The sequence below is a fragment of the Pleurodeles waltl genome, chromosome 1_2 (assembly GCF_031143425.1).
Source record: "Pleurodeles waltl isolate 20211129_DDA chromosome 1_2, aPleWal1.hap1.20221129, whole genome shotgun sequence".
Taxonomy (NCBI): Eukaryota; Metazoa; Chordata; class Amphibia; order Caudata; family Salamandridae; genus Pleurodeles; species Pleurodeles waltl.
In genome coordinates, this window is record NC_090437.1 from 1,240,764,496 (window position 1) to 1,240,790,112 (window position 25,617).

Consider the following 25,617-nt stretch of genomic DNA (forward strand, 5'->3'; position numbering starts at 1 on the left):
AGTTATAATAGTTTTTATTTAACATAACTGCCATTTGCGATAAGTTGCATGAACTGCAATGATTAGGATAATGAATATACCAAGCAACAGTATTGTGAAGAACAGAGTCATGGTTATAAAGACCCCCACCATTGTTGCAATATATGAAAGAAATATATATATATGAACGAGATGGAATATGCCCTAATACCCTAATGAGAATAGGCCTAACCTCCTACCTAAAGGAGAGCTGGGTTTGCTAAACCTAATCTGCCAAAGCCATGTCCATGAGAGAAGCCCCCAACCCTCGTTACCTTGGAATGAAGTCTCTATCTCAGACTCCGTAGGGACACGAAGACTGGGTCAGCGTTAAGACGACTGCAGCATCGGTATCAGCGATGGTGGCGATGCCCTCTGGTCGGAATCCCTCTGATTATCTGTCTGAAGTGTGATGTATTTATGCAGATCTACAAGGTCCCCTGACGTAGGTGTATTCCAAAACAATAGATAGAAGGCATGCTTGGGACGGCAATTAATATCAACAATCCCTCGAAAGTATAGAGAGGGAAAATCCCTAAGTGTGAACACATACTGTTTGTTTGTCTTTCGTGCTTGATCTTGACGCCTTGGCGCAGTGACACTGATAATAAAACTCATAACAAGTAGCCTAACTATAAACAAGGCCGCCATTTTAAAGGAAATAAATAATTAAATGGACTAAGGCAGAGCAAGCTAAGTAGGTTAAAAGTCACTAGGTGACGGGGGCACGAGTTTACAAGCCTACGGCTAAGCTAACTCCTGTTATCCCGTTAAGACAAACTAGGATTCACTACAGTGTGACCTATTGTTTTTTAATCCTTTTTGCGCTATTTGCTTCTAAGCACTGTTTCTATTTTTAATCTTTAAAAATTCATATCTCTTGTTCCCTACATTGGATTTTTGTCATTTTGGTGTCATTTTAAAGATAAACATATTTCCTATTTTTATAAATTGGTGTAAAATTTTTATTGTGTGGTGCGTTTTACTTATTTACTGTTTTGTTGATATTAAGGCCCATATTTAGACTTTTTGACGCAAACCAGCTCTGGTGCTGGTTTGCGTCCAAAAAATTTGCGCCGGCTAACGCCATTCCTACGTGCCGTCCGGGCGCCTTATTTAAAGAATGACGTTAGCCGGTGCTGCACACTGGTCAGAGTAAAAACAAATGACTCAAACCAGGCAGAGCCGGTGTAGGAAAAAATGGGGGTTGTGCGTCAAAAAATGGTGCAAGTCAGGTTTGAGGCAAAAATCATGCCTGAAACCGGACTTGTGCCATTTTTTGACGCACAACCCCCATTGAAATGACTCCTGTCTTAGCAAAGACAGGAGTCATGCCCCCTTGCCCAATGGCCATGCCCAGAGGACTTCTGTCCCCTGGGCATGGGCATTGGGCACTGTGGCATGTAGGGGAGCCCAAATTAGGACCCCCTATGCCACTTGACACCTACCTCAACTTACCCTTACTTACCTGGGATGGGTCCCCGCATCCATGGGTGTCCTCCAGGGGTGGGCGAGGGTGGCAGGGAGTGTCCCTGGGGGCAGGGAAGGGCACCTCTGGACTCCTTTCATGGTCAGAGACCATGAAAGTGAGCCAACAGATCCCTTAATGCCTGCCCAGACCCAGGTGTTAACAAACGGCGCACACCAGGCTGTGCACCATTTTTTAAGGCCCGCCCTCTCCTGTTCGTCAAAATGATGCAGAAGTATAAATAAGGCGCACAGGCCTTAAAGTCACTTTTTGGGCGGGAACGCCTACCTTGCATGTCATTAATGCAAGGCAGTTTCCCGCATCCAAAAAATGACTCACATGGAGGAATTTTGACGTCCGCGGGCGTCAAAGTTTGAATATGGGGCAAGGGTTGAGCTGAATGTGCGTCAAATTTTTGGACGCACATTCGGCGCAAACAGAGTATAAATATGCCCCTAAATGCTTTACACGCTTGTCTTCCAAGTTAAGCCTAGCTGCTCATGGGCCAAGCTGCCAAGAGTTGAGCAAGAATTAATTTGCTGAGACCTCGAATGGACCTAGTGGGGGTTTGTGGCCTTCTGCAAGTGTAGGTACCTATCTGCCCTTACCAATAACCCACTTTCCAACAGCGTGCAGCATATTAGCGTACAGTGGAGTGGCATACTGAGGATTGACATAGAGTGGATTTGTGTAGAGTTAAATAATATAGAGAGTAGTGGCATACAGTGGAGTGCCATATAGCTGAGTGGCATACAGTGGAGTAGAATGGAGTAGAGTAGAGTGGAAAAAGGTTGAATGCAGTGGCGTACAGTGGAGTGACATAGCGAGGAGTGCCAGGTAGTGAAATAATGTAGAGTGGAGTGGCGTAGAGTGGAATGACATACAGTGGAATAGCATAGAGTGTAGTAGCACAGAATGGAGTGGCATTGAATGTAGTGATGTACCCTATGACAGCATACATTAGAGTGTCATAGAGTAGAGTGACGAATAGTGAAGTGGTGTACAGTAAAGTGGCACACAGAGGAGTGGCAGATACTGATGTAGTGCAGAGTAATGTAGTATACACTGGAGAGGTGTATAGTGGATTGTTATATAGTGGAATAGCATAAAATGTAGTGTCACAGAGGGGTATAGCATAGAGTGGCATGACATAGAGTGAACGGGCATACAGCGGACTGGACTGAAGTGTTGTAGAATGGAGTGGCATAGTGTGTAATAGTGTACAGTGTAGTGGTGTAGAGTGGAGTGGGGTACAGTGGAATGAAATAACCTAAAGTGGAATGGTGTATGGTGAGAGTGACGTACAGTAGAGTGGAGAGTGGTACTTGAAATAGACGTAGCATGGAAGTGGGCAAGCGGATGCCGATGTAATGTGGTAGGAATATAGATTATGAGCTGTAAATAGTATGTTTTGGTAGTAGGTAAAGTAAATGGCATAAAAGTTATAAGTGCTAAAATAGTTAATTATATATTGTGCCGCTGTATACTGTGGTAATTTTGCAGTATACAGAGGTACTTGCTGATAAAAAGGCAGTATTTGACTGGCTAATGGTTTCCTTTACAAAACATTGAAAGGAAGCTATGTAGTTTTCAGCACACTTTCCCTGCATTCTGGCTAAGGCTTAAATATTGGTAAACAGTAGGTTATGTTGTTGTCTCTACCTATTACCACTTTAGTAAATTAGTGACAGGTAGAGAAACGTATTTATATGTTTCTATATATTTTTACAACACTTTATGAAGAAACTTTTTTATTAGTGCTGTGATTTGCACTTTTTTTTTAAAGAATTAAATATGTAAAAAATTGAAAATACACAGTAGTCCACTAAGGCCCTCATTTTAAGAATGTCGGTAAATGGCGCCTACGGCTGCGGTGACGGCGCCAAAACACCGTCGCTGTGGCTACCTACCGGCCTCCATATTATGACCGTAGCCGGAATTCTGCCAGAAGGCTGGCAGAATTCCAGCTATGGTCATGGCGGCGGACGGAGGTAAGGCGGCGCTGCTGCCAGCAGCATCACCACACTAGTAGACCACCGTAGACTGTGATACAGCGGGGCAGTGTTCTGCTGCAGGACGCTGCTGTTGGCAGCAGCGGCGCATCCCGTTTCCTGCCGGAGGCCCCCTTGCAAGCAGTTAAGTCGGGTGCTCTGACAGGGGAGGAGGGTGGGAGGTGTTGTGTGTATGTGTGGGGGAGTGTGTGTATGTGATTGTGTGCATGCATTAGGGTGTGTGGCATGTGGCATGTGTGTGTGCATGAATGGGTGTGAGAGTGTGTGTATGTTGTGTGGTGTGCATGCATGTGCGCTAGAATGTATGTAAGTGTGTGTGAATGAATGTAAGCATGCGTTGGTGAATTTGGGTCTGAGTGTGTGTACGTGTGTGTATGTCGGTGTGTGATTGTGCATGTATGTCAGGGGTCGGGAGGGAGAGGTGAAGGTGGAGGAGGACTCTGTGGAGTCGGGTGTGGGGGAGACCTCTATCAGTGTTAGAGAAGGAATTCCCTGACACTGATAGTGCGTAACGCCATGGTTTTCATGGCGGTAAGATTGCTACGAAAACCATGGTGATAGGCGGTAAACAGAGAACATTGGTTAAAGGTATGAAAACTTTAGAAAAATATTAAACATCCCTTGTACGTTTTGTATTGTAAAAGTGTATACCAGACAAATCTCATCGAAGCCCAGATGTCAAAGCTCTTACCATGAATCCAGAAAAGAAATATCCAGAGCTGAGTTGGTAACTTTATCTTCATTGCTCTAGAACGGCCTCTTTCTATTTTCTGAAGTATTATCAGAAAATATCGATTTATAACCAGGCAGCAGAAAATGGAAAGCCTCCAGATGGAGCTATGCAAAAACACCAACATCCTGTATGTAAATATGGTTTGTGTGTTTCCATATTGCTTCTGCCTGTTGAACTTCTTAATTTGTTATGGTAAAGAAGCTGACTCTGCTTTCTAAAGTGACGCCTCTTGCGCAGTCGCCCTCGTACTGTGAAAGTGTTATTGATTCTCCTTTTCAGAACATCTGAAGAATCAGAACTAGGTTTTGTACCTTAATCCTCCGTCTCTTTGCTGCAGATAGAGTAGCATTGAAGGAGCTGCTCATGCACTAGATGCATACAAGCCAAAGGCCTCTAAACCACAACCATGTACTGCTACATCTGGATGTGTGTAAATAATATCATATTCTAATGCCAGGTCTTTTCAGAATATAATGACATTTGCATTTAGATGAACCCACAAGTGCATAACACAATCATTAATACATGACCTAGTAGACATCCCAGTTGACCAGTTGCATAAGATGCCTCCTGATTCAGTTATTTGGTGATTAATACATTTGATAATTTTAAATGTTCTTTCCGCGTTGACTTGTACTTTGTCTTCTCTTGTGCTCATCAGGGATGTTTGTTTCTGCTCTAGTGTTACAGTATCACTTTTAGCTAGTATAAGGTGATTTTGCATGAGTGAGTGGACAGCATTGTCCAGTGGGAGGAGAGAAGGCAATGCAAGCGCTGTTAAATATTATCACAACAACTGTTTGTCACCAATCCGAGTCACTCTTTGAAAATGATTGTTACGCGTACATAAATGTGCACTGTGGTGTAGTGAGGTGCGGGTGCTGTGCTCTACATTTCTAAAAACTTTACATTGCTTTAAAGAGTTATTATAATGTCTTGGAATAGGGAGTGCAGAGAGCTACAGACTCTTTTCTTCTCAGGAATTTAGGAGGGTGGCATAAGTTTCCATAGGCTACCAGATTGCCTCCTTAAACAATGGCATTTGCTATTCATTTGTCATGTCTTACAGTCTGCGTGGTGGTAAATTCCTCCAAGAGATGAGACCAGAAGCAACCTATCTACCCCATGACAATGGGGGCTTCCCTGAATCATCAGTGTGGGTGGAAGTCTTAACATGCTCTGATGAACGGCTCTTGACGGTGTCCCAGATGGTCACCTATGAGCGGGTCATCTACAATCTGCAAGGCAAGACAGAGACCATCGTCCTCACCTAGGCATCTTTTCTCTGGGACAGTACTCGCAAAGCTCCAAGTTAAGGGCACCCTTGACTCCCTATGGGTACGCCAGATGTTACACTATGCTGCCCTTGTGAACTTAACCTGGTCATGACCTTCGATGGTGCTCACCGAATTTCCATTCTCCACTTTCCCTTCATCGACTTCTACCCTACCCTCTCAGTCTCAATTCACTATTCACTTCCGTCTTATTAAACCCATTCCCCTCCCCGCACACCCCTGGGCGTGTGTGTGAATATGTGCCCCCTGTTTGCTTTCCTCTCTGTATTATAATATCTCTTGTTTTTCTCATGGCTTTCCTTACTCCATGGACCTTCATGTGCCTAGATGTGGGCGCAAGGCATCATCCTTGGTACTTCCATTCCTTGACCTCGATGGGCCCAAGCTTTGTATCTAGTGCTATGTTTAATTTTGCACTCTGTACTTTGCACTGTATGATTCCTTCATGTATCAGGCCTTATGTTCCCTGTCCCATTCGTTTATCCCTTTTTAGGTTGAGCCTAGGCAGCATGTATGCACTATTTCTTGGCATGCTGTAATCTTCTTCTGTGGGCTTTAACCACACCCATCACATGACCATCACTTTCATTTGTTTCTTGGCCTGTCTTTCAAATTCCTTTGGCTTGTTAGGTAAATGCTTTAGGTTGTCCAGCCTTCACGCTGTTTTATTACCACCTTAGAGACTGACCGTGTTATATGGATTATTGCACAATAGGACATATGCCTTAAAGTCAGCGCACTACTTTTTTATTTTGCCTCTCCGCTTCTTACTTGTGGCGGTATGTCGTTTCATCCTCCGGCATCTCACTGTATCTTTGCTACAAAGTCTGCAATGAAACAACAAGATACTTTATTTATATAGCGTGAACTTGACCAGAAGATTGGAGCACTTTGCATGAGCACTGGTTACATTTGCAGCCCCATTCCTAAATTTATCTCAAGTTTAGAAGTTGAAAAATATGCAAACTGATGCCTTTTATTTAGAAAGAATACAAGGGAAACCCTCAATGTGGCACTCCCTGGCATGGCTGGAGAGCTGATATTGCAATATTCACTGTACTCAGGAAACTCGCCCCATAATGCTTCACGGGGCATTCCTTTTACAACACATTTTTGCCCATAACTCAGCCTGCGGTGGTCCTAAGACAATGGGACCACCAGCAAAACATTTGGTGGAATTGAGGGACCCAAAAATCATAACCCCCTCCCACCATCCAATGTCTTTTTTTAGGTCTCTCATGGCTGGAGTTTTTAGTTTACAGCTGGGATTTGTTTATGTTCTAAGGATCTTTTTTGTAATAAAATTCTGTCAGGCCTGCTGGGCTTGAAAATATGTAATGCACATGTACTCTAGGGGATGAATATATGGTGACATTGCAATGCCCTCTGCTCTCCTCGTTTCATATTGTTATGCCCTCAAGGGGCTGACTATATAGTTACATGACCATGTTTCTTCCTAAACCAATTTTTATTGTGGCGCCCTCTAGGGGATGTTCTGAGCATTTCATCCTAATGCCAAGTATATGAAGGAATGCATTAACACAGTTTATTTCTGATACAGCTTTAATGTGCTGCATGGCTAAATACTTATAAGGTCCCAAAGCTGAGAGCTATTGGCTAAACCAGTGCTTGTTTTGTTTTGATCTTTCAATAAGGAATTGTGAAACAAAAAACAATCTCTCACCAGCAATTGTAAAGCAAGGGAGCCACGGGCTTCCCTGATGCATGTATGTGGGTAAGTAGATGAGTGCTGAGCATCCAAACCTTGACAAGATCTTAGGCCAACAATGATAAAGTGAAATTGCCATTGGCCTCCATACAGGAAAGGGCAATGGACTTTCCTCTTTGTGTTTGGTAATAAAAGACAGATATAATGAGTATGTACTCTGCCACTAACCACAGTGAGTCATAATGTCAATGCACTTCCTTCACTTATACGAGCCACGGGCTGGCAGACCTAGAACACTAATACAAGTTAATGTAGAAATGTTTACAAACATAGCCCCCCATGTATGTATGTCTGAGATGACACCTGCACTGCCACTCAAAGATAAACACAGAGCCGGGATGTAGCAATCTAAAGTAGTTGCATAGACGTTCTATAGTGCCTAGCACCAATGGAAGAGGTGTATGATATTAAAGTGCCCGATGCAAGAAGATGTTAACTCATCTAAGTCTAGGCTGACCCTGGCACCCTGCTGGCAGGTATTATTGGTGCATTTCTGCTCTGCACTTCCCATAGTTCCCATAAACTAATGGACCTGGGAAAGAATAACAAGCGCAAAGAGGGAACCTTTACTCACATGGCTTGAGACCTCATCCCTTCTTTTAAAAGTCGTACTGCAAAGATATTTTAGGGAACTATTTATGTAGGTGTAAAACTTTGCCCTGGGCTCATGAGAACTAGATAGACCTTCAAGAGCAGCAGAAGACTTTAAAAAAACTATGGGCCTGATTTAGATCCTGGTGGAGGGCAATACTCTGTCACAAATGTGATGGATGTCCTGTCTGCCATATTACAATCATGGACGTCATTCAGGGGATCGCTAGGGGTTGCTCCTGTGAACCCTGACTTGCCCTTTGCTACCACTAACACTTCCCTGGCGACCCCACACCATAGAGGAGTCAAATTCATTTGTGGCAGCTAGTTGGGGCTCCATAAAAGAGTACAATTAGCTGGAAAATGCCCTTCTATGGTTGCTGAAGCAAGTAAAAATGCTTTTAAATGAATGTTGTGTGCATGTTTGGGGCGAGAGTGCATTAATATGAGGGAGAGTGTATGTGTGTGAATTTGTGGGTATGTTTAAGTCTGTGTGTATGAGTGAAAGTGGAGGTCAAAGGACGTGTGATGTCACTTCCACTATGTTGGAAATGGCCCTTTTTGCCCTTTTTGCAGTCATTCGTAAACGTTTTGCCTCCTTCCTCCTATTTTGTTCTCACAAGTTTTTGTTGGATTTAGGACTCTGGGCATTTTACCACTTCTAGCCATTGCTAACGTGCATATGCTCTCTGTGTAAATTGTATTGGTGATTGGTTTATCCATGATTGCCCTATTTTATTTACTAGTAAGTCCCCAGTAAAGTGCACTAGAGGTGCCTAGGGCCTGTAAATCAAATGCTACTAGTGGGCCTGCAGCACTGGTTGTGCACCCACATGAGTAGCCCTGTAAATTGCAGTGTCTGTGTGTGTGGTCCTGCACTGCCAGTTCAACTTGGCAAGTGTATCCACTTGCCACGCCTAAACCTTCCCTTTTTATAAATGTACGGCACCCCTAAGGTAGATCTTAGGTAGCCCCACGGGCAGGGTGCAGTGTATGTTAAAGGTGGCACATGTACTGATGTGTTTTACATGTCCCAACAGTGAAATACTGCCAAATTCTGTTTTCACTGTGCAAGGCCTATCTGTCTCATGTGTTAACATCGGGGCTACCGTTAAATGTTATTAAAGTTCAGATTACCGTTGGGACGAGACAGAAAAATTGAGTTTGGTGTCTCTGAGCTCACAATTTAAAACTACATCTTTTAGTAAAGTTGGTTTTTAGATTGTTAGTATGAAAGTGGGCGTTTTCCTGCTTAAACATTCTGTGACCCTGCCTGTTTGTGGATTTCATGTCTGGGTCAGTTTGACAGTTGGGCTGCTTGTGAATCCCCTCTAAACAGTAAGACAGTTGGAGCTGGGGTGTAGCCTGCATATCCTGATGAGCCATCTGTGCTTGAGTAGAGGGAGGAGTGATCACTTACACCTGAATGGGCTGTGCCTGCCCTCACACAATGCAGTCTCCAACCCCCTGGTATGTGTCTTGGGACCTGGGCAATGCAGGATCTTATGAACAAGAGAGGCTTTCCATTGAAGTATGCCTACTTTAAAGGCAGAAAGGGGTATACGTATTGGGCCCAAAACCCCTGAAAATTAGATTACTTCTGGATTCAAGAGGAACCTCTGCCAGGGAGAAGAGCTGAAGAGCTGAGGACAAGTGCTGGCCATGTCTGTGACTATGCTTTGTTGGGCTATCCTGCAGTTGCTGCTTCTGCCTTTGAAAGGGGACAAAGAGTGGAGTTTGTTGTACATTCCTGCTTGAGAAGAATCTCTAAGGGATTGAAAGCTTGCCTCATGTTTTGAAGTCTCAGGGCCATCAAAGATTTCCTCTGCTAACATTTGAACTCTCTGCTGAGGCTCCTGCACTGCCAAGTGGTGCTCTATCCAGTCACTGGGCCATTAAAAGGTGAAGTTGGCAGACAAGAGCTGAAAATCCACTCACAGAACGCCGTGTGGGGAAATTTTCGATGCACCATCTGCAATGCGGCTGATAAACTAGGCGCCTCCTGCTTCACGGCTAAAATCAAAGCTCCACCTGCAACATGGTTGGGAGATCGAAGCATCGCAGAAGGAGGAATGACGCACAACACTTGCAATGATGGAAACCCCACACATCATCCCTGGGCGTCAAAGTCAACGTGACTGCGCGTATTCGAGGTGTCCTGTCCAGAAATCGGTGAAACACTCCATTGTGAGGGAGAAAAACAACACATTGCCAACCTTACCAGAAAAGAAACAATGCACAGCCTCCCTTGTGAGTAAGGAATCGACTCCTTGCTGCCTTTTCAAATGCACGCTCGCCTGTGCGCCTTTATTTTTTACGTTGACCAGGTACTTTGTGCAAAATCAAAGTTCACATTGTTTGCTATGGAGTAAGACTCTTAGGCCGTCATTATAACATTGGCAGTAAATGCCGCTTACCGCCGTGCAGAAGACCGTCAACACACCGCTGCGGAAATCTGCCACAGCTATAATGACCCACATCTCGGAATCCACCAAAGGTCAGTGATAAACTGGCGAAAACAAAACCACCACCGTCACACCAACACAAATACGCCCACAGTATCATGACACACGAATTTCAACCGCGGTATTCCATTGGCGGTACACACCGCTGCGCCCAAAATACACACACTCTTACAAAACACAGCCACATTGGACAATTCCAAATACACACACCTGATACACACACCACTCCCACACACCCAATACATTATAAAACACACACCCACATCACCCACAAACCCCTACGACCACAATTACTGAGAGAAGGCCAGAGAGAGACACCACAAACAACTACCAAGCCTCCACAGGCACACAACACCATCACCCACACAACTTCCACGCACCTCACACAACACACCACTACATATCACCACACTTTTCACCACACACTCCACCCCACACATCACCTATACCACCCCATGGCACGGCAAAGACACCCCAGGTTCTCGGAGGACGAGCTCAGGGTCGTGGTGGAGGAAATCATCTGGGTAGAGCCACAGCTATTCGGACCACACCTCCATAGCTAGGAAGATGGAGCTATGGCAAACAATAGTGGACAGGGTCAACGCAGTGGGAAAGCACCCAAGAAATCTGGAGGACATCAGGAAGAGGTGGAACGACCTACGGGGGAAGGTGCGTTCCGTGGTCTCAAGACACCACCTGGCGGTTCAGCGGACTGGCGGCAGACCCCCACCTCCTCCCCCACAACTAACAACATGTGAGGAGCAGGTCTTGGCGATTCTGCATCCTGAGGGCCTCGCAGGAGTAGGTGGAGAAATGGACTCTGGTAAGTCAAAGCTTTACTATTACATCCCCCACCCTACCTGCATGCTATCACATACCCCCACCCTCACCCTCACCCCCAGCACCCCAAATCCTCACATATGTCCCAACATCACAAACCACACATCCCAACACCAAGCCCTGCATGCAACAACAAAGCATGGACGCCCATCACCAAAACATGCCCACTGCACATACCCATACACCCCCCTAAACCATCATCACACAAGCTCCCACACAGGAATTCTAGCACTAGGCCACACGGTCACCCACCCATTGCACACCCTTGCAGGACCCCTACCCAACGTCACCGGACAGGAGGGTCCACACATGTCCACACCACCAACAGAAGAGGCCCACAGTGATGACAGCAGCTCTGTCCAACTGGATCTAGATGACCAGCCCGGACCATCGGGGACCACTGGACAGTCGGTTCCCCTCACACAGGCACGGGCCACCACAGACCTTCCCCCCTCTGGAAACACCAGCACAGCACCCACCCAGCGGGCCCATGCCTCCGTCCCCAGGACACGTCAATCAGCAGTGTGTCCACCACTACAGGGAACCCAGGATAACCCAGCACCCCAACAACAACAGGGACCTGGGGGCAGTGGTAGTGGGCACACGGTCCAGGGGTGGAGGCCCAGGAACACAGGGGACCTAGGAGGGCTGCTGTGCGACAGGGGGCGGACAGGCCAAGGGAACCCACTCTCCACGAGGCCCTCTCCTCCATCATGGGAGCCTACCACCACTCCCAGGAGACGATGGCAACGGTACTGGCCAAGTTTCAGGAGACCCAGCGCATGCAGGAGGAACAGTATATGGGCTTCAGGGAGACACTCAGAACCATCAGCTCCACCCTGGGCACCATTGAGGGGTGCTGAAGGAAGTACTCAACACCAGGAGGGACACTGTAGCACTAGAAGGGGCCCCTGACACTACCATGGACGATGAACTGCCCACCACCTCCGCCGGCGCTAGTGGACAGGAGGCCCCACCACAGGACCACCACACCAGCACCCCACCCCCTGCACAGGGAGAACCACCCCGCAAACAGTCCCTGAGATCCAGGACAAAGACAGAGCATGATGCCAAGACCCGCGACAAGAAATGAGATCACCCTGAATGTCATCCTACTGTCCCACTTTGTCACCCTGTAAATATTTAAACTGCCCCAGCTCCACTTCCTATGCCCATATGGGCAATGCACCTGTGAGACTAATAGACTGGACTCTGCCATGGACACTCCTCCGCCATCACCCCTCACCATTTCACTACCCCCTCCAATATTGAGCATTTAAATAAACAAACCTAAAGCACAAAACAATCTGGAGTCTGTCTGTGATTTCAAAATAGTGTATTAGCAATTACAGTGCTAAAATGTTTTTTAAATAGTAATGTCAACATACCTATGTCACACAGCTCTAGTCCATGAGAAATCTAAGCAGATGTCACACAGTGGGACCCACATCTATGAAATCGTAAGGGAAAGTGACAACTCAGTGACCATGCACTGGGTGAAAACGACAGACAGGAGAAAGGTAGTAGTGTCAAAGTACATGTAGTAGGCAGGTTTGGATTCATACCTGTGTCTCACTGGAAATATTGCAGGATCACTGAGTCCCTGTTGTGAATGTCTTCTTTCTCTGCTTCCTCCTCATCACTGTCCACAGGCTCCGCAGCTGACACAACACCACAATCTGGACCATCGTCCTGCAGAAAAGGCACCTGGCGTCACAAAGCCAAGTTATGAAGCATACAGCAGGCCACGATGATCTGGCACACCTTCTTTGGTGAGTAGAATAGGGATCCACCTGTCATATGGAGGCACCGGAACCTGGCCTTCAGGAGGCCGAATGTCCGCTCAATCACCCTCCTAGTTCGCCCATGGGCCTCATTGTAGCGTTCCTCTGCCCTTGTCCTGGGATTCCTCACTGGGGTCAGTAGCCATGACAGGTTGGGGTAACCAGAGTCACCTGCAAATGGCGAGGGACAACTGTTAGACACACACTAACCTGGAGGGATATCCCCAGACCCAGACAACCATTCCCAATGACTTGCTTCCAGGTGCTCACCTAATAGCCACACACGGTGCCTCTGGAGTTGACCCATCACATAAGGGATGCTGCTATTCTGCAGGATGTAGGCGTCATGCACTGAGCCAGGGGACATGGCATTCACATGGGAGATGTACTGGTCTGCCAAACATACCATCTGTACGTTCATAGAATGATAACTCTTCCGGTTTCTCTACACCTGTTAACTCCTGTGGGGGGGGGACCAAAGCCACATGGGTCCCATCAATGGCACCTATGATGTTGGGGATATGTCCCTGGGCATAGAAATCACCTTTCACTGTAGGCAAATCCTCCACCTGAGGGAAAACGATGTAGCTCCGTATGTGTTTCAGAAGGGCAGACAACACTCTGGACAATACGTTGGAAAACATAGGCTGGGACATCCCTGATGCCGTGGCCACAGTTGTTTGAAAAGAGCCACTTGCAAGGAAATGGAGCAATGACAGCACCTGCACTTGAGGGGGGATTCCTGTGGGATGGCGGATTGCTGACATCAGGTATGGCTCCAACTGGGTACACAGTTCCTGGATTGTGGCACAGTCAAGCCTGTAGTTGATAATCAAATGTCACTCCTCCATTGTCGACAGGTCCACCAACGGTCGGTACACCGGAGGATGCCGCCATCTCCTCACATGTCCCAGCGGACGGTGCCTATGAAGGACAACAGCGAGCACAGAGTCAACCAACTCAGAGGTATGTACCCACAGTTTACACAGAACACCATCCATACACAAAAGGTGGCCTGTCTGTGTGTTGAGTCTGGGTCTAGGTATATGTGACGCAGTTGACAATGAAGCCATGTTGGCTCCTGAAATGGCGGCTGCCTGACCTCTTAAGTGAGACAATGGGATGTGAGGTAACTGCACTGGCGTTGTACACCATCGCGGTAGGCCGTAGAAGACCGCGGCGCAATGCTGCATTAGTTAACATCGGACCCTATGGGTCCCAGGAGCCAATGACGATGTACGCCGGCAGTGACGGCACGCACCGCTGCAGATGTGACCGCCATTTTCTGTCTGTTCAATCACTCGATACCTGATCTTCGACAGGAGAGGACCTACACTGCAAGTGCTGCTGTGACCTCGGTCTGGAAGAGAAAATGGCTTGTGCGTCTGGGGAAAGGGCCCCTGCCTTCACGTAGGAGGAGTTGGAGAAACTCGTGGACGGGGTCCTTCCCCAGACCAACCTACTCTACGGTCCTCCAGACAAACAGGTAAGTACACAGGTAGCATGTTGTATGGGCTATGCCTGTGTGGAGAGGGCTGGATGTAAGAAGGAAGGGGGCAGAGTGCTGCATGCATGAAAGACGGTGAATGCATGTGCCACATGGTAAGGGTAGGGATGGGGGCCAATCACTTTGACAGTGCAGTTGGTAATGACTTCTCTTTTTCCCCTGTACATTTCAAGTAGGTCAGCGCCCACCATATGAAAGATATTTGGCGTGCCATCGCCAAGGACGTCCAGACCCTGGGGGTCTACCACAGACGGAGCACCCAATGCCGGACAAGATGGGAGGACATTCGCCACTGGAGCAAGAAGACGGCGGAGGCTCATCTGGGGATGGCTTCCCAACGTAGTAGGGGTGCCCGTCGCACCATGACCCCCCTGATGTTCAGGATCCTGGCGGTTGCCTACCCGGATTTGGATGGGCGCTTGAGGGCATCACAGCAGACACAAGGGGGTGAGTACACTCTCATTCTGCTGACTTTGCGCGCAGTGGAGGTGTCTGGGTGGGGGAGGAGGGCTGTGGGTTTCCGTAGACCAGGGCGAGTTCCGTAGGCAAGGCCCCTCTGTAAGGCAGGCCATGTGGCACCCCACCCCACCTCTGTAGAGTGCCAAGAACAGCTATTAATGCCCCTGTGTCATCTATGTGTGCAGATGTCGTCCATAGCCTTGTAGGCAATTTCCCAGGAATTGAACAGTGGAGCCCAAGAGCGCAGCGTAGTGCAGGGGGCTTCTGTGTCTGTCATGTCCGCCAGTGGTAGCGGTAATCCATGCACTCAACATGTCTTTCTTCTGTCGTCCCCCCCTTTTTTTGGTATCCCTGTTCTTGTGTGCATTAGCATCATCAGGTGCTGTCACCACCACCACTACCATTCACACGTCCCCTGTGTCCTCTCCCAGTGTGTCTGTGACGCCCCCTCCCCAGATACAAAAACGCAGGCACACACCCACCCAACAGCAATCCACATCACGACAGCCTCCAGTGCATGCACCTTCACCCAAAGTCACCAAACGTACACCTCCTACTACCACCACCTCTTCCTCCACTCCCAAACCCCCTCCAGCTATCCGTCCCAGTGTGTCCAAAAAACTTTTCCTGTCCACCCTTGACCTTTTTCCCACACCTCCCCCACCCCGTCCATCTCATAGCTCCCGAAGTTGCACCTCAGCCACAACATCTCCGGGACCAGTGGTGCCTGTAATAACCGGTATGTGGAGTGCACCGGCCACCAGGACAGCCAGTGTGGCACGGAGCCACAGCACAGACAGTCCTCCACCTGTGAAGCATCAGAAGTTGGCCTGTGCCCGGCGGGAGAGGGGGAAGACTCCAGCCACCAAAGCCGCTGGGCCATGAAGGACCACCAGCACAAGCCCCGCTGGGCCATGAAGGACCGCCAGCACAAGCCCCGCTGGGCCATGAAAAACCGCCAGCACAAGCCCCGCTGGGCCATGGAGGACCGCCAGCACAAGCCCCGCTGGGCCATGAAGGACCGCCAGCAGCTGAGACCCTGCAATGTAGACCGCCATCTGAAGCACCGCTGAACAGGGCAATGCCATCTGAAGCACCGCTGAACAGGGCACCGCCATCACAAGCACCGCTGAACAGGGCACCGCCATCACAAGCACCGCTGAACAGGGCACCGCCATCTGAAGCACCGCTGAACAGGGCACCGCCATCACAAGCACCGCTGAACAGGGCATCGCCATCACAAGCACCGCTGAACAGGGTACCGCCATCTGAAGCACCGATAGCCCATGAGCGGCAGGGGCACTGACGCAACTGGGTCCGTCACGAGGTGAGTTATGCACTCTGGGCACCAGTCCCCCTCCAGAACCAGTGAAGAGATCCATCCACTACCTCTGTCCTTCACAGGATGAAACACTCTGGGCACCAGTCCCCCTCCAGAACCAGTGGAGAGATCCATCCACTACCTCTGTCCTTCACAGGATGAAGCATTCTGGGCACCAGTCCCCCTCCAGAACCAGTGGAGACTGTCATCCACTACCTCTGTCCTTCACAGGATGAAGCACTCTGGGCACCAGTCCCCCATCAGAACCAGTGGAGAGATCCATCCACTACCTCTGCCCTTCACAGGATGAAGCACTCTGGGCACCAGTCCCCCTCCAGAACCAGTGGAGACTGTCATCCACTACCTCTGTCCTTCACAGGATGGATGAAGCACTCTGGGCACCAGTCCCCCTCCAGAACCAGTGGAGAGATCCATCCACTACCTCTGTCCTTCACAGGATGAAGCACTCTGGGCACCAGTCCCTCTTCCAGAACCAGTGGAGTATCACATCCACCTGAGAGACTCTGGCTTTGCACTCCCCCGGATTGAACAGTGGGCAACCCACCCACTGTATAGACTTGAGAGACTGTGGCTTTGCACTCCCCAGGATGGAACAGTGGGCAAGCCGCCCACTGTATAGACTTGAGAGACTGTGGCTTTGCACTCCCCAGGATTGAACAGTGGGCAACCCACCCACTGTATAGACTTGAAAGACTGTGGCTTTGCACTCCCCAGGATGGAACAGTGGGCATGTGGCCCCCTTGTGGATTTGGCATTGTGCACTCAAGCGGCTGAGGTGCCCCCCCTTTCTCTCCCCCTGAGGTGCCTGTTTTCTTGCTGTCTGATGCCCCTGCAGTGTTCTCTCCGTCATGGTCAGGGATCTTGTGTGGGCCTCGCCCATACCGTGTGGCCCCAGTGTTCCACGGACTTTCTTTGTGCAGTACCTGGACTACTATGCCTGGTATTTATTTTGTACATTGTGTATATATATATTTCTGCCTACTTGTTTTTAATATATTCCGATGGTTACACTCATTTTCTTTGGTCTTTGCATTCTTCCGGGGGATTTAGGGGGAGTAACTGTGATGTATTCATATGCATTAGTGTGTGTGTTGTGGGTGAGGGTGGGGGTGTTGTGTGTGTGTGTCCCTGTTTTTTCCCTCCACCCTCCCCTGTGTCGTAGGTGCTGTACTCACCGTGGTCTTCTTCGCCGGCGTTCGTGCTCCTGGTAGATGAGCAGGAAGACTATCGCAGGGAGAATTTGGAGTTCCAGTTCCATGGTGTCTTCGTTCATCGTGGAGTGTGTAGAGGTGAGCGTTTTCCCTTTGAAATTCCTGTTTCCGCCATGTTTTTACCCGCGGTGAATCCGCCCCGGAAAATGTGACAGATTGGCCTGTCATAATAGTGTGGGCGGTACATTGTGTCCCGTTTGTCTGTTGGTGGTGACCGCCGCGCTGTTTGTTTGTACCGCCGTGGCGGTCAGAGTGTTAAAGTGGCTGTCTTTGTTGGTGGTATCCGCCACGGTCATAATTGCAATTTTTTTACCGCCGGCCTGTTGGCGGTCTTACCGCCGCTTTAACACCGACCGCCAGGGTTGTAATGACCACCTTAGTCTTTTGAAAAGTCATATTTTAATTTGTGTATGTTGGATTTTTGTTGTTTTGGTCTTGTTTGATTTAGTTAAATATTACCTATTTTTCTTAACTGGTGTGGTGTCCATTTTGTAGTGTTTGCACTGTACTACTGTGTGTGTTGGTACAAATAATTTACACATTGCTTCTGAGTTAAGCCTGCCTGCTCAATCCAAGCGACTTAGGGGGTGAGTGGCGGTTAACCAGGTGTGTTTCTACTTTGCCCTGAGTAGAGTGAGGGTCCTTGCTTGGACAGGGGGTGACCTGACTGCCAACCAAAGACCCCATTTCTAACACGCTACCTCTGGCATTTTGGTAAATTGACATCCATTATTATGATCCCATCATGTCTTATGGGGATCGTAAAATGGCGGACAGGATAGCCGTCATTTTTGTGGCATAGTATTTTGTCCACTAAGATTTAAATCAGGCCCTATATGTGTGGAAGTAGTTTCTATTTGTCACGTGCTGAACATTTTTCAAGTGAATGAGTGCAGGATCAGTCATTCAGTTGGAAACCAGTTTCATCTCTAGCATGCAAGAGCATGCAAAACATGGAGCACAATCTGTCCCTGCTGAACATTACATGACCATTAGGCCCTAGCCCAGAATTCAGGGAGCCGGTCAGCATTTGTTCAGCACTGAGTGAGGGCCGATAGAGAAAATATGGCTCATGCCTGGGCTTACCAAGGGAACATACCATCAAACTCAGGATGTATGCGTTGCGGTACTTCTCAGCCTACCTCCTTTTAACCTAGGGGCTGATTTAGGTTGCGGAGGTTGGGCCATCCTCTGCAGGGTGATGGAGCATTTTATTCCATTGTCCTGGAGGAGGTCCTTACGACCACATTTGGAAATAACTGGTGTAGGAGGCTGGCCTGGTTTGTAGTAGGTACCTAAGATACTTACACCTTATACCAGGTCCAGTTATCCCTTATTAGTGAAATGTAGGCAGTGTCTAGAAGCCAGAATCTCTAGGGGTAGTGTGGATGAGCAGCCAGGGCCTAACTAGGAGACATGCAAAGCTCATGCAATCCACTGTAGTCACACAGTACTCACACACTTGAAAGAAAATACTCACTGTTACAAAAATAAAGGTGCTTTATTTTGGTGACACAAATCTTAAAAATACTATAGAGACTATACTCCCTTAGGAGGTCAGTAATACACAAATTATATACACTAGCATGCAGAAATAGATGTAAAAACAGTTAGAAAACAGTGCAAATAGTGAAACTCACAATAGTGAGAAATGGGCATAGTGGGAACACAAACCATATACTAAGATAGTAGAATGCAAAAGTCGGTTTCCCATCTAGGCAAGTGTAGTTTGTAGAGGGGCTGTGGAAGTCTTAGAAAACACTAAAGGTAGGTAATAGAACCCACCCCAGAGCCCAGGAAAGCAGGAGTAAATCACAGAATCATCCCTAGAATACACATGAGCACGAGAAAGAAGATATTGCAAGAACCAGAAGAGACTGCAAGACACCATTGATGGATTCCTGGACCTGAAGACCTGTGGAAGAAGGAGACCACGTCCAAGAAGCACAGAAGAGTCCAGGGAGAACAGGGAGAACAGGAGCCCCTTCTAACCCAGATGAAGGTGCAAAAGAAGAACCACTAGTGAAGAACAACAGTCAGTAATATCCAAAGAAGACGGATGTGGGTTCTTGGTTGATGCATATGATGTCCCATGCCGGATGGAAGATTGCAGTCTGGTAGGGTCGCTGGATTCCGCAACCAGCCTTGACATACACAAAGATTGTGGTTAGCGTAAAATGGCGCTGCCCGGGACCAGGAGGGACCTGGTGGAGTCTACCCAGGAGTGTGAATCAGAGGGGGCTCTCAGCAACTCAGAGAGTCCTCAGAAGACCAGGCCACTTGCACAGGAGTCCCACAGCAAGAGGACAGAGAAGGTGCAAAAGGAGGCCCACACAACACTACAACAAAGGGTCCCATGCTGCCGGAAAACGCCTCAGGAAGATGTGCGTCATACGATAGAGTGTTTGGGTCAAGAGCTACATGGTGCACAAATAACTTTTTGTAAGTAGATCAACAAGCCTTGGCAACTGCAAAACACGCTGAACATGGGGATACTGTCTTGCGTGGGGAGGCAAGCTCTTACCTCCACCAAAGATGGACATTTAGACGTCAGGACCATCAGGACCTATTCAGTCTACCACCCGTGATGCTGGATCCATGCAACCCATCAGGAGAGGGGATCCACACCACTGGTCATCATTGCAGAGGGGTGCCTGCTGCAGCAGGGGAGTGACTCCTTCACTCCAAGCGAGATTCCTCCGTTCTTCTGGTGCTGGCTGAAGACAGGCTGTCCTCTGAGGATGCACAACCTGTACACAGTTGCAGTTACTGGCAGGAGCTGAAGATACAATGGTGCAGAAGTCATCTTTGGTTCGTTGTTGTAGTTTGTAGAGTTCCTGGAGGGTCCAGATGCAGTTTCTTCAGTGAGAAGGTCAAGTAAAGGATGCAGAGGATTCCTGCTGTAGTCTTGCAATCCGATTCTGAAGAACCACTCAAGAGAGAGACCCTAAATAACCCTCAAAGGGGGACTGGTCATCTAAACAGGTAGGCACCTATCGGGGGGGGGCTCTGACGTCACCTGCTGGCACTGGCCACTCAGATGCTTCCAGAGAGATCTTTCATGGTTTTGTTGAAATAAGAAAATATTGAAATTGAGTTAAAATAAACTCTAACTATGGCAGATTTCCAAAAGCAATATCTGCTGCACCCTTCTTGTTGCAAGAATATATAAAGACTTGTGGTTCACCAAGAACCCTAGGTATACAGAGCCAATAACTGAGCTGCACCTTGCAATGTTTACTCATTGTGTACTGGGTATACAGTAGTTAATTTGGTAAAATATAGACAGTGAGAAATAGGTATCAAGGAAAACTAGGTACTTCCAAAATGGGAACAAGATCTGGAGTTTAGAAGCAGTGGTTATTTGCACATCTCTGAATTTGTGGGTTCCCATACTAGCATCTGAATTATAGGGCATTTCTCAAAATGACTTCTTTCCTACACACTGTCTTACATTTGGAAGGCACAAATACCAGGAAAGACAATTGGTAATAACACTTGTTCTACTGTACTTTGTTTCCCTAAGTCTCCCAATAAAAATGGTACCTCACTTGTGTGGGTAGGCCTAGTGCCCGCAACAGGAAACGGCCCAAAACGCAATGTAGACACAGCACGTTTTCCACTAAAAACTGACCATTTTTTTGCAATGTACCTAGCTGTGGATTTACGGCTCTAGCTCAGCCGGCACTTAGGGAAACCTAGCAAACCTGTATATTTTTTAAAACTAGATTCCTAGGGGAATCCAGGATAAATGTTACTTGTGTGGCTTTCACCAGGTTCTGCTACCCAGACTCCCTCGTAAACCTTAAAATTTGTCTAAAAAACACATTTTCCTTACATTTCTGTGATGGAAAGTTATGTAAACTGTAGGGGGCTCCAGACTTCCTTCAATCCAGCATTCCGCCAAGTCGCCCAATAAAATTGGTACCATACTTGTGTGGGTAGACCTAGTCTCTGCAACAGGAAATGGCCCAAAACTCAACATGTATGGAAAGCTGACACTCTTTTTCCGAAGTGGATTGCGCTAGATTTTGGACCCCAGCTCAGTCCGCACCTAGGGAAACTTAGCCAACCTGGACATGTTTGAAAACTAGATATGTAGGGGTATCCAGGGTGGGCTGACTTGTGTGGCTCCACCCAGCTTTTTCACCCAGAATCCCTTGCAAACCTTAAACTGTGAGAAAAAAACACAGTTCCCATTGAGTGCTGAGTCATGATATGCAGGAAGGAAGGGTGGCATTGCTATGTAGATGAAGAAGCCTCACGAAGAAAGAGACAGGCAATGAAAGGATCTTGGGGGCACAAGGGCACATGTGGCACATATGAATAAAGCAGAAAGTGAACAGCGCCAGGGGGCATGGCTGGTCAGGAACATTCTGAGAAGGTGGGGACATGGATGGGGGTAGTTAAAGGGTGCCAGGATCGAGAGACATGCGGAAGGCAATCATGGAAAGTTATGGAATCTGTGGTGAGCCACAAACATCCTTCGACCCAACATTCCACTATGTCTCCTGATAAAAATCCCACCTCGTTTGTGTGGGTAGTTTGAGTACCTGTGACAGGAAATGGTCCAAAGCACAACATGTACGCAGCACATTTTTCCTCCAAAAACGGAACCTCTTTTTCCGATGTGGGTAGCTCTAGATTTTGGGCCCCAGCTCAGCCGTTACCTAGGAAACCTAGCCAACCTCTAAATCTTTTTAAAGTAGACACCTTGGGATATCCAGTGTGGGCTGACTTCCGTGACTCTCCCCACATTTTATTTACCCAGAATCCCTTCCAAACAAACTGTGAGAAAAAAAACACAATTTCCTCACATTTCTGTGATGAAAAGTTCCGGAAACTATGGAGAGCCACACACTTATTTCCACCCAACATTACCCAACTCTCCCTTCAAAAGTGGTATCTCACTTGTGTGGGTAGGCCTAGTGCTCTTAACAGGAAATGGCCCAAAACACAACATGTATGCAGCATATTTTTCCACAGAAAACTGACCCTGTTTTCCCAATGTTGGTAGCTCTGAATTTTGGATCCTTGCTCAGCTGGCACCTAGGGAAACCTAGCTAACCTGTACATTTTTTAAAACAAGACACCTAGGGGTATCCAGGGTGGGCTGACTTTGTGGGTATCCCCATCTTTTTTTACTCAGAATCACTTGCAAACTCCTCACATTTCTGTGATGGAAAGTTCTGAAAACTGTGGAGAGACACAAACTTCCTTCTTCCTGGAATTTCCCCAAGTCTTCCAATAAGAATGTTACTTCACTTGTGTGGATAGACCTAGTGCTCACAACAAGAAAGATCCCAAAACACATGTATGCAGCACATTTATCCACCAAAAACTCACCCTCTTTTTCTGATGTGGGTAGCTCTAAATTTTGAACCCTAGTTTAGTCGGCACCTAAGGAAAACATAGCTAGCTTGTATATTTTTGAAAACTAGACATCTAGGAGAATCCAGAACTGTGTGACTTGCATGGATCCCATTGGGTTTTCTTACCCACAATGCCCTGCAAACCGCAAACATTTCATGAATTTACCGATTTTCCTTACATTTCTGTGATGGAAACTACCGGAATGTGCAGGAATCCACCAAATTCTTTCCAACTAGTATTGCCTCACTTGTGCCCCAAACAAATTGCTGCCCCAGCAGTGTGGTTGGGCGTAGTGCTGCGACAGGAACGGATCAAACCAAGGACAATTTGAGCTCTTCAGTGGAAACTCATATTGACCTCGGTTGGATATGTTCCTGTCGGTGGCACTAGGCCCAGCCACACAAGTGGGGCAGTGCTCTTATCGGCATAGATGGGGCAGTGATGGGTGCTAGGATTCCTGCAGATTCTGGGGTCCCTGAGGCCAGCTCCCTATAATCATTGAACCCTGTGACATACACGGCCCTTGGCTATGCCTGGCAGGAATTGGGTGCCTTCAGCCTACCCCCTATAACCATGCAACCCAGTGCCATGTGGATTACCCTCTATCCCTATAACCACCTTTGGCCATGCACAGTGGGGATTGGTTGCATGCTTGGTCTGCAGAAACTCACGCCACACATGGCCTTTGGCCATGCATGGCATGGGTTGACCACATGGCCTGGCCCTGCGGCCAACCCCCTATAATCACCCAACCTCAGGCCATGCACGGCCTTGCGCAATACAGTGGGGTTGACACCAAGGCCTGGCAACAGGCCAGGCCCTGCGTTCAATCCACTATAACTATCAAACCTTGTGCCACACACGGCCTTTGGCTGTGCAATGTGGGGGTTGGCTGCAGGGCCTGACTGCTGGCCGACCCCCTGGAAACCATCCGCCCCTTTCCATGCATGGCCTTTGGCTATGCGCAGTGTGGGTTGGCCAACTCCCTAAAACCACCGAACCCCACGCCACACATTAAGTGCTTATTTGTTTGGTGGAGATGTGATCATACTCCTGTGCATCAAGACTTGTATCCAAAATCAGCAGGGAAGGTGCTTGAGGTGTCCTTTTAATAAGATATCCACCTTCCTGGGGAAATGGTTGACAGACTTTGCATACCACTAATATATATGGAGCTGTGCCAAAATGTCGGGGCTTCTAGGCCATTTTACTTACTTGTACTTTTTATGAGGGAGAACATGATCTCTGGTCTCAGCTGCAGATGACAAGAAAGAACCCACTTATCACAGTCACTACATGAGATTTTGCACTCGAAAAAAGCAAGGATGCAAACACCTTCATCAAGATTTACAGGTTAAAATTCACAGAAAAAAATATTTGCTTTGACTTCCTTTACCATGGGCAATTAATTAGTGTTAGAAATTGCATCTCTAGTCAGCAGAGGTATGCACCCTGTGTGAGTAGGGACCACAATCCTAGTCAGGGTAAGTCACAACACAACCTAAATTATTCTGTGCTCACCCTCTGTTAGCTTGGCACACAGCAGGCAGGCTTCACGTAAAAGGCAATGTGTAAAGTATTTGAGAAATATCTTCTACAGTAACACAGTGAAACGACCACAAAACGTATTCTGCTCCAGTTTAGGAAAATAGATATTATTTATCTGAATAAAACAAGGCCAAAACAACAAAAATCCAGAATGCACAAGTCAAGACATGATTTTTAGAGGTTTAAATACATCTTAATACATAGGAATCAATGGATGTATCTATTTAGCACAAAGTACCTGTGATGCCTCAAATGTAACAATGCTGTGGGCCACAAAGGAGGTGAAGTGTCAGAATATAAATCGGTGTGTCCGTTTTCCCGGCATGATGAAGGTGATGCATCTATTCTTTCCTTGCAATAAGGGCAATATGTTGATTTCCAGTCATGCAGCCTCAGTTCCTTACTGCAGTGTAGAGGTGATGACAAATTGATGCCCAGGGATGATCCGCTCAAAATCCAGATGTGCTGTGATGATGGAATCGTGGTTAGACAGGAGCTGCATTGATTCTGCAGGCGTTGCGTTGATTTTTCCAGTGTGGTGGATTTTCCCTCTTAGGTGAAGTCTTTGATGGCCCTGAGACTTCTTAACAGAGGGCAAGCTGGCAAGCCCTTGAAAATCACTTGAGGTGAAGACAAATTCCTTCAAGTATAGTCAGGGAGCAGGCAGTAGGGAAACAAGCAGGAGAGCAGTCCTTCCAGAAACGCAGTCCAGACGAGTCCTTTGAGCAGCACTGCAGTCCTTCTGACAGGGTGCAGTTGTAGGTCCAGATGTGTCTGATCTTAGAGGTCACAGACCCAGTATATATACCCAAATGTGCTTCTGAAGTGGAGGAGACTTCAAAGAGTGGTTTTGAAGTGCTCTAGTTCCCCTTTCAACCTAGTAATGTCTACCAGTAGATCTGTGGGGGGTTATCATTCGTTTGGGTGGGGTCAGGCCACTAGTCTTTGAAGTGTAAGTGAGAGCCCCACCACCCTTCCTGCCCAAGAATACCCATTGGTATGCAAATGAATGCAGATGCAGCTGAGTGTCCTGTTTTTATGACAGTACAGTGTACTTTTAATTTTTCAACATTTTTTTAAGTACCACAGTAATGCTGACGAAGTGCTCTGGTGTACGGTACCTTTTTAAAAAATATATAGAAACTTGTAAATAATTGTCCCTACCTATTACTATTTACTAAATTTGAAATAGGTAGGGGAAAATATAAAACTTAACACTTACCTATAACTAAGATCGCAAAC